Source organism: Dipteris shenzhenensis, chromosome 7 (assembly GCF_047967505.1).
Source record: "Dipteris shenzhenensis isolate YYH24624 ecotype China chromosome 7, Dip_SZ_1.0, whole genome shotgun sequence".
NCBI lineage: Eukaryota > Viridiplantae > Streptophyta > Polypodiopsida > Gleicheniales > Dipteridaceae > Dipteris > Dipteris shenzhenensis.
This window is the reverse complement of record NC_141602.1, coordinates 34,819,189-34,829,411: the sequence shown is the minus strand read 5'-3', so window position 1 is coordinate 34,829,411 and position 10,223 is coordinate 34,819,189.

The following is a 10,223-nucleotide window of genomic DNA, read 5'->3' as shown; positions in this document are numbered from 1 at the left end:
TCCATCGACATACTCCCATTTGTCCTGAAGTACAAGAATGATCTCCATTCGGTATTTCCATGTGCTATAATTGGAGTTGTCTAGCTTAGGAGATGCCTCTAGATTGAGGTTGCTAGTTGTAGACGTATGACTTGCAACAGATCACTAGATAGATGGCGACAACATAAGGGATCTGCTGGACAAGTAGACACACACATGGAAGAAGGGAGACAAGTCCTACAATATTGCCATACAAAGGTCGAGATGCTATGGTAGGCAGTTGCCTCCATAGGACACATGGCGAGGCAAGATTGGGGATTGCAATAGGGCCTGTTGTTGGTAGCAAACAATTGCAACAGATTAGGGCATATGTGGCAAGGGATGGGGGCCTTGTATAACCAACCATCTAGCCCTAGAAGCACCCAAGGGTAGCACCTTATATGGGGCTACCCTTGGGACCTGGCAGTTGCCCAAGAGAGATGTCCCAAGTCGGCCAATAAAGAGCTACCTGGGGGTCATTTTATAGACCACAAAATCGGGTAGGGGGGCAATGAGGGGGAAATCTGGTCGGCCCATATTCACCTACCAGGTAGGTTTTTTGGAGTAGGCCATGGGCCTATAAAAGGGGGCTATTCAACCCTCACAAACCATCTTCTAGAGCAGCCAGTCCAACAGTAGAAGGAGCAGTAGCAGGGCTATCTTTGGGCCTATGTATAGGAGGAGGAAGAGACCTTGAAGCTACAGACCTAGCTCACAGGAGGCTTCCCATATAGGCTATACCGAAGCAGTAAGGTGAAGAAGATTGTTATGGACAAAGACTCTACTATGCTCGAGGTGGAGCACATGGACTCAGGGGTCTAGAAGAGACTAGCAGATAGAGAAGGACCTTTGGTAAGGTCAGAGGACCACATCATTGGTGGGACTCTGAATCCATCTCTTTTGTTGTGGCCATAGTTTTGGACGAAAATATATTATTTTGGTGGATTCTATATTTGGCTATGTCTATTGTCTATTTCTAGATCTGCACATTTGTGTGATGCACATTAAGTAAAAAACATGGTGATTCCATACCCACACACACTGTGTGAGCTCTTGGTCGATTTCTAGCACATGGCTTATATTTCCATTTCTTTAGATCCAAGATATAGATCTCACTCACATTTAGGGATAACCCCATCAATTTTAATTTCATGGACTTTTTTTTTGGCAATTTCCCCGCATGCTTTCTGTTGATATCCCATCAAGACATGCTTTCTGGTGATATCCCATCAAGACCTGAAACCTAACCATTTCAAAGGCTTGGAAATTAAAATTTGTGACCAAAATATATTAGCTTTTCCCATAAAGTTGCTTACAAATAGCATAAGTAGCTCCAAATTCCTCTAATACAATTTCGACCTATGCACGCAAACCTCCAAAAAGAACCAGACTCCAAATGTTGCTACTCATTGTGTTGAGACCAGCCAAGAGAGATCGCAACAAGCATTAGCTACCACCTGGTAGCATGGCCCAAATGCTAACCAAGAGTTTGAAGGAAACATTTGCCCATAGGTGCACCCATCTAGTGAGCTAAAAGAGCCAAGCGTGGTATGTGGGTGGACAAAAGGACCATGAAAATTACAACCTCTGCCAACATGCTCAGATCCACCATCGACTTCTTGGGTAGCCAATCAAGTACTGACTGCAGCTATTCCTGGTAATAGAAAGCTGCACAATGGATTTTGAGAAGAGCTTCACCTACAAATATTCTGAAAAATATAGCTGCATAGCTGGAAGTTTTAAATATGTATTATGACTTTCTGACAAAAATTGGACCATCTTTCGACACAGATGTAGGCCTTTATCCATAGCCCCAATCAAGGCTGATCCTTTTCATCAAATGTCAATCAAACCTCATCATCACATGCTTACAAGTGATGGTTGTACAATTTTGATCGCCACCCTGTTAGTATACATTCACAAACACAAGCATCACATGCAATCCAAAAAAGGAAATGGCTCAACCCTAGGAAAGACTCCCATATGCTAGGCCGACGGGGGGGCATCACTTCCACCTGCTGTGAATGGTGGGGGGCATCACTTCCCCTGCTCATTGACCTCTAGGGATCTAGACCCTAATGCATAAAGAAACATGCATACACAAGCAATTTTAGAGGGTAAAAATGTCTTACATATGTCCATGATACAAAAACCAAAGAACAAAGGATGTTAGTACAAAATTGTGCATGTGCAAGAACATGTGCACGTTTGTGTGTGCAAGAACATGAGTATACCTAGGTGCATGTATCCATCTTAAAGAATACATGCTCATACTCATGCATGTACAAATATGTGGTACATCAATAAAATTAGGTGCATGTGTCCACATATATACATGTATTTGTGTGTGTGTGGGTGTGTGTGTGTGTGTTGTCTCGGTGCCAACATGGACTTAGGTAGAACAGAATGTGTGTGTAGAGTAGCGGCAAAGCTCGTCTTGTACTTGCATAAGGCTAGAAATAATCCCTCTTAGAAATCCAACTTGCATGTTCTACATGCAAGTTCTACATACAACTCCTACATGAAACTCCTACATGCGAGTTCTACATGCAACTCCTACATGTGAGTTCTACATGCAAGTTCTACATGCAACTCCTACATGCAACTTCTACATGCGAGTTCTATAGGCGAGTTCTACATGCAACTCCTACATTTATGCAAGTTCTACATACAATTCCTACATGCAACTCCTACATGCGAGTTCTACATGCAACTCCTGCATGCGAGTTCTACATGTGAGTTCGACATGCAACTCCTACATGCGAGTTCTATATGCAACTCCTACATGTGATTTCTACATGTAGCTCCTGCATACAACTCCTGCATGCAACTTCTATATGCAAGTTCTACATGTAGAGAGAGAATGTCTTATAATTCCTACATGCAGAGAGAGAAGCTCTCCAACTTGTATAAATACCCCATAATGGAATGAAGCCCACACTCTTTGGGGCATTGTGTTGATTTCTACTTTGGTATTCCAAGCAATTGTCTCAAGTGTCCATGCTTCCTTGCACTCCATGTCCAAAAGCATGTCCTAACCTTACAACTCCTCCTCCCCTCTCCTCCAACCTTGCAACCCATCCTCTCCCTCTCCTCCTCCCTCCTCCTCCTCCCTTCTCCTCCTCCCTCTTCCTCCTCCTCCTCCCTCCTCCTCCTCCTCCCTCCTCCTCCTCCTCCACCTCCTCCCTTCTCCTCCTCCCTCCTCCTCCTCCTCCTCCTCCTCCCTCCTCTCTCTTCTTTCCCCCATGCCCTTACACCTCCTTCCTCTCCCACTCCTATGCTCCCCCTAAACCCTTAGTTCCTCAACCCTTAATCTCCATGATCTACAAGGGAGACGAGTTCTCTACCATGTACTCTACTCTAAACCTTGAAACCTCTACTAAACTCTCGAACCTCTCTCTAAACCTTGGAACCTCTTCTAAACTCTGGAACCTCTCTCTAAACCTTGGAACTTCCTTCTAAACCTTGGTACTCCTTCTAACCCTGGAACCTCTTCTAAACCTTGGAACTTCCTTCTAACCCTGGAACCTCTTCTAAACCCTAGAACCTCCTTCTAAACTCTGGACCCTCCTTCTAACCCTTAAACTTCTCCTAAACCGTGCAACCCCCAATGAAGGCAAAAGCCTTCATTACCTCAACCATGATGATACATGTTCCTTTTACACATGCATGCACTATGTTTGCTTAGCACACTTAAGCATATGTCTCTCATCGAAACAGGACTCGAGGTCCTAAGCTACATGTATACTACAAACAATAACCCCGATATATCTGTAGGTGACAAAAAGCCTCGGAGCCCTACATACTGAGAATACCCTGCTCTTCCTACGGAAGCCATAAGAAAGAGCCAACTGTGTGTGTGTGTGTGTGTGTTTTCATCAACAAGACCTTGCATCCATTAGCTTGTTAAAGTGACTATATAAGGATATTGACAAATTACATATGGTACTTTAGTACTTATTACAAGATTGAGATTTATTAGAATGTTAGCAAAATTGGAGGGTATTACCAATTACATACATTATTTATTATCACAACTTTGCATTTATGATTCTATGTGTGTGTGTGTGTGTGTGTGTGTGTGTGTGTGTGCGTGCACGCCTATTGTATTGGATCAGGACTGTGTCTCTGCATGAGGATGATGATGCCAGGATGGCTACATAGGTTTATGGTGGGCATGTACTATGATATCACTGACTATGTCTACACACAATTTTCTAACATGGGTTAGGATGCTTGCTTATTTCTCTCTCTCTCTCTCTCTCTCTCCGACACAAGGATGTCATGATTATGGGTGACTGCTACTAATGGGAGATTAGAGAGCAAATAAAGAGCTACCACATGGCCAGCATCCATGTTTCCATGTGGGGCAGGAAATCCCATATTTATGGCTACATGCAAGGGCTACACATGCTCATCAATAGAGGCCCAGGAAGAGGGTAGACATGCTAGTAGCAACAACAATGCATGGTGAAAAAGAGTAGGCTATGAGGCTTGCCACAAGGTGCCCATCACCCATGAGGATCAACTTGGACCTCAACTCATCTGGCACATGAACATAGGCAATGCAACCAAAAATTTTCAAATGAGAAATATCTTGTTTCCTACTGGTATATATCTCCTCTGGCGTCATGCCATGTATTGCTACACTGGGAGTAGGTCTTTTTCATTTAGCATGGTCCAAAATACCTCTCCAATATGCCTATTTTTCCTTTTTGCAAGTCCATTTTGCTGTGGGGTATGACTGCATATGAATATTGCTGCTTTATGCCATGCTCCTGCAGGAACCTTGTAAACTCATTTGAGAGGTACTCTCCCCCTCCATTTGACCTTAGGCATTTTATTTGCAGGCCTATTTCTTTTTCAACCATAGCTTTAAAAGCTTTGAAATGCCCAAACACTTCACTTTTCTTTTTCATAAAATACACCCAAACTTTTCTGCTGTAGTCATCAATAAAAGTGACAAAATAATGACAGCCTCCAATAGATGCAGCTTTAGTAGTCCACACATTAGAGTGGATTAATTCCAATGGCTTCTTACTCTCTTGGACATGTCTAGGAAATGGTTTCCTTGCCTGTTTTCTAGATTGACAAGCTTCACATACCTTATGCATTTCTGCAACCTTGAATTTAGGCAATCCTGCATTGATTTAAGTAGCTGTACATTAACATGACCAATGCGTTTATGCCACATATCAATATCTATAACTACAGCGGTCCCATGTGCAAACATTGATGCACTCAATTTAGGCATGTCGGCATCCAATGTAAACATCTTGCCCTTCTTCTTTCCTTTTGCTATCAAGCGACCGTTATTTTTCATATCCTCAACAAAGCATCCATGAGGATTAAATCTGACCTGCAAGCCTTGCTCAACCATTTGACCAATAGAAACCAGGTTCTTGATGATATTCTGGACATGAAATACATCAGAGAGGTATTTCTTTTTCCCATCCTGCATAGACAAAGAAATTTTACCAATCTGCACAATAGGATGTGCAGTATCATCACCTGTCTCCACAAATCCTAGTCTTTCCATTTTCCTTGCATCCTGCATCCATTCTGCATGACCTGTCATGTGGTTTGATGCACCTGAGTCAACATACCACACATCATTGCTTTCTTCTGCACTTGTCACAGAATTGGTCATGTGCTGCACCATAAACAGATGCTCATTTCTATCATCACCCTGTCTACTAGAAGATGCATAATTCCCTTGCTGCAATTTTCCATTCATGATGTCATTCTGCTTTTTATAGCAGTCTTTAGCCATATGACCCATTTTACCACAGTAGTAGCATTCAACATTGCTATTTGCATTTTGGCCTCTCTGCCATCCACCACGACCTCTTTGGCTCCCCCTGCCTCTAGAGTTACCACGTCCTCCTCCATAGGACTAGTTTTCTTGAGTTTATTGCATATTTTGATTTCTAAAATGGCCTCCAGATTGGCCTGCTCTACCTCTGCCTCTACCTCTTCCAACATTTGAGTAGAAGACAGTTTCTTTTGAAGTTCCTCCTGAAGAAGATGCACCACCATTTATCAGGAAATTTTTCATGGATGGCAATGGATGTTCGGAACTGTGCATAATCCTTTCCTAGACCATTCAAGGTCACAGAAACTAAATCATCATCTTCCACTGGCGACCCAATGGAAGCAAGTGCATCTGCAATTTTCTTCACCTTCATGTAGAAGTCATTGATGCTCATATTTTCTCTCTGCACATTGCACAACTCCTACTTGAGCTGCATTTTCCTGGCTTGCGTATTTGTGCTATACATTTTTGCCAAAGTATCCCATGCCTCCTTTGGCGTACTTGCATCCTGAATATGCACAATCATAGAATCTGAAATACTAATAGACAGCCAGTACATAAATTTTCTGGCTCTCTCATGCCATCCTTTAAATGCCTGCATTTCCTGTTGATTGGGAACATTAGAAAGAACTGGTTCTTCTTCATTTCCTATAATGAACTCCCAATAGCCTTTTCCCATAATGCAAATCTATAAATTAATGTTCTCTATCATGTGGTGGGTAAAAATTTATTGACCTTGAAGCTAAAAAGTGTGGGTTATGGATAAGTCTTGTCATAATGAAGAACATGTTGATCTATGTTGGAAAACAATGGAGTAATGCTATATTTGGTGGTATCTCATGGTGGTGATGGTGTCTCTCATCCTGTATTCTACTCCTACCTCAGTCATCTCCTACATTGATTCTAGCAAGACTTTGCGTGCTTCATTGCTCTTCACACGTCCCTTGCTCTTCATGCTTACTTCTTGCTACTTATGCAAGCATCCCCAGTCTGCTACTACCTCTTGCCCCTGGGTCCTAGCATTGCATTTTCATTTACTCTATTGTAGCCTTTGCTCACTAGTCTTTAAATACTTTTACTCCTTTGGCATTCGTATTGACTGGCACAAGCTCTCCATCCCACCACTTGCTCATGGCAGCTTCTCACGTATGGGGTTGTACTTGCTCTATGATTATCCACTCAAGTTCTTACATCACTCTATTACATGTATGCTTCATGAATTATGGACTGGCTAGTAATGTGACTTTGTTAGTGGTCTCGCCGCTTTATGTGTAATTGTTTGTGTCATGTAGATCGCTTTTCATTACTAGCTTATCATTGGTGGTATTCCACACATTCCCTTAGCTAAGCACTACAGTCGACCCGATTCGCGCTTTTGCTCTTGCAAATTGTTATGCTTTATATACGTATGGGTTGGTCTTTATATGTGTTGTTCTTTATTTATTATATATATTTATCAATTCTCATTCCAAGGGTTCTAGGTTCTTGCAATTAAATATATATTTTTACCCTTTTTGTTTTTATAACTATAGTTATGTATGTTTTTATATAGAGATATAATTGTTGATTGAGCTTTTTATTTATATATTTAATTTATGACTTATAATCTTAAAAGTATTTTCTTATTGTTTTAATGCTTTTTGATTAAAAAGTTATATATATACAACTATTTAAAATATAATTATTGATTGATTTTTTTGTTATATATAGTTAAAACTTTCATTTGATTCATACTTATTTTATGACTTATAATCTTAAAAGTACCCTCTTACTTTTTTAATGTGTTTTGATTACAGAGCTACATATAGACAACTATTTAATTACTTTTTTACTTTTTATGCTTACAACTTATTTAATCATTTAGTCCCCTTTTTGTTTTTTTCTTCTTTTCATTTCATTATTTAATTAGTTTATCCTAGGTGGGGAGACTTCTTAGTTAAGCTAGGTAAAGTGGCTTCCTTAGTAATTTTATTAACCTATGTACTCTTTTTAATGGTACTTATGTACTTTTCAACCTATGTATTCTTTTTAATGGTACTTATAATTTTTTATGAGCTCTTTTTGGTTTAGGTATAACTTATATTTTCCTTATGCATGACAATAGTGTATACATAAAAGGAGAGAACCGGATGCTTCCTTTCAATGCAGTCCTATAAGTCCATAGTGCATAAGGAAGTTCAAAGTCCCATGTTATTATATGAGTTTGAGTCATTTTGCTAAGCATGATCATTATTTCACCATTGAAATTATCATTTATCCCATTACATTCAGGAGTGGAATGCCTATGTTTGATTTTTATCTTTTCACGTAAAAGATCCATCAACTCACTCCAAAACATCAAATTTCTTCATACACCACCCGAGTACCCACATAGACTGCTGAGTATGTCAATGTTCCAATAATAGCGCAAATTGTCCCACCATGGCTGGACTTGTCTAGCTGCACTAGTGGCACTGGATGTGGATGCCATAACCATTGCATGTATGCCAAATATCATGGATTTAAAACAAAGGAATGGCAAGAAAAACTCATCACAACTTAACGCTAGGCGATCTACCTACCGCTACAGGTTAAGTTCAATATTCCCACACCGCACATGAAGCTTGGGTCACATTGAATACCACATATGAAGAACAAAATATGGGAAGCATTGTGACTTTGTGATGCACTCACTACCACATCATAACTTAAAAGAAGGTATTGACTACACATAGATACATTGGGATCAACTAGATCCATTGGTGGCATCTCCATATCCACATCTCTATCTTCAAAAGTATGTTTACTTTGAGGAGCAACTTGGATTACATACCACCATTGTGGATCAAAACGATCTGGATGGAAGACCACCTATGTTCAAGAATGCCATCAATTGTATTAATGGATGCTCAATTATGTATGAATTCGGACATGCACCAATTTGCATCTTTTTAATTGTGTGATGTTGCCTCCATGCAAACCATGTGAGAAAAAAGATCTTTGAGCTTTGTAATAGAAGCTATAGCTCTTTCTTCAACGTAAGAAGTTTCGAAAATATAAGCCACATGTGCGGATGAAGCTCGATCAAGAGACTTCAGAAAAAGAAAGAAAAGAAGAGCCTAACAAAAAATGCAACTATGCCACCCAGTACACATGACACATGTCAGGCTAGTTCAACCCCATCAGAGGCTGATCTTCGAGAAGTGCCGGAATACTTTAAGAATTATGCAAGTGGCAGTGCACCAATAGCAATGCCAAGACCAATCAGAGAATCTGAAGTTGAAGAAACCGATAGCATTGGAGAAACTCCAATCTATGAGGGACCGGCAAAAACATGCACAATAAACCTCGCCCTTGAAGGGGAGGAAGAAAAATTGGTTTTCATTGGGAAACAGCTCCGTCAAGAAGATGAAATCAAACTCAAAGACCTCCTAATCGAATACCGTGACTGCCTAGCATGGTCATACAAAGAGATGAAAGGAATTTCACCAGAAGTGGCAGTTCACACGATCCCTATAAGGGAAGGTGCTCGCCCTAAGGTATGTGGACCTTATCGCACAAATCCTAAATATGGCACCATGGTTTATGACGAGCTGGGAAAACTCCTAGATGCCAGATTCATCTATGAGATAGAGCACATTGATTGGGTTTCACCCATTGTCATTGTGCCTAAACGCAATAAGAAGCTCAGAATATGCGTAAACTTGAAAAATGTGAATGCCGCCACAATTAGGGATCACTACCCCCTACCCTTAACAGAAACAGTGTTGGAAAAGGTGGCAGGATCCGAAATATATAGCTTCTTGGATGGTTTCAGTGGCTATAACCAAATGCAAATTGCTCCTCAAGACCAATCAAAAACAACATTTGCTACAGAATGGGGTATTTTTGCATATAGAGTCATGCCATTTGGCCTTTGTAATGCCCCAGCCACATTCCAGCGAGTCATGTTCATAGCTTTCAAGTCATTTTTGATTAAGTTTTTACAGGTGTTCTTGGATGATTTGTGCATCCATTCAACCAAACAGGACCACTTCAAATGCCTGGAAGAAGTACTAATCAAATGCAGGGAGTATGGCATCTCCCTAAATCCAACAAAATGCCAGTTCATGGTCACCCACGGAGTTGTTTTGGGACACATCGTCTCTTAACATGGGATTGCAACTGACATGGACAAAATCAAAATCATCATGGAATTGCCTCCTCCTACAAATTCCAAAGGTGTACAGGTCTTTATGGGACATGCCGGCTATTATAGAAGATTTATATTGTGATATGCCATGATAGCTAGACCACTTTACAAATTATTAGTGGAGTTCTTATGGACCGAAGAGTGCGACCAAGCCTTTGAGCTTTTAAAGTGGCGCCTAATCACAGCACCCATCCTTATATCTCCCAATTGGGATATTGA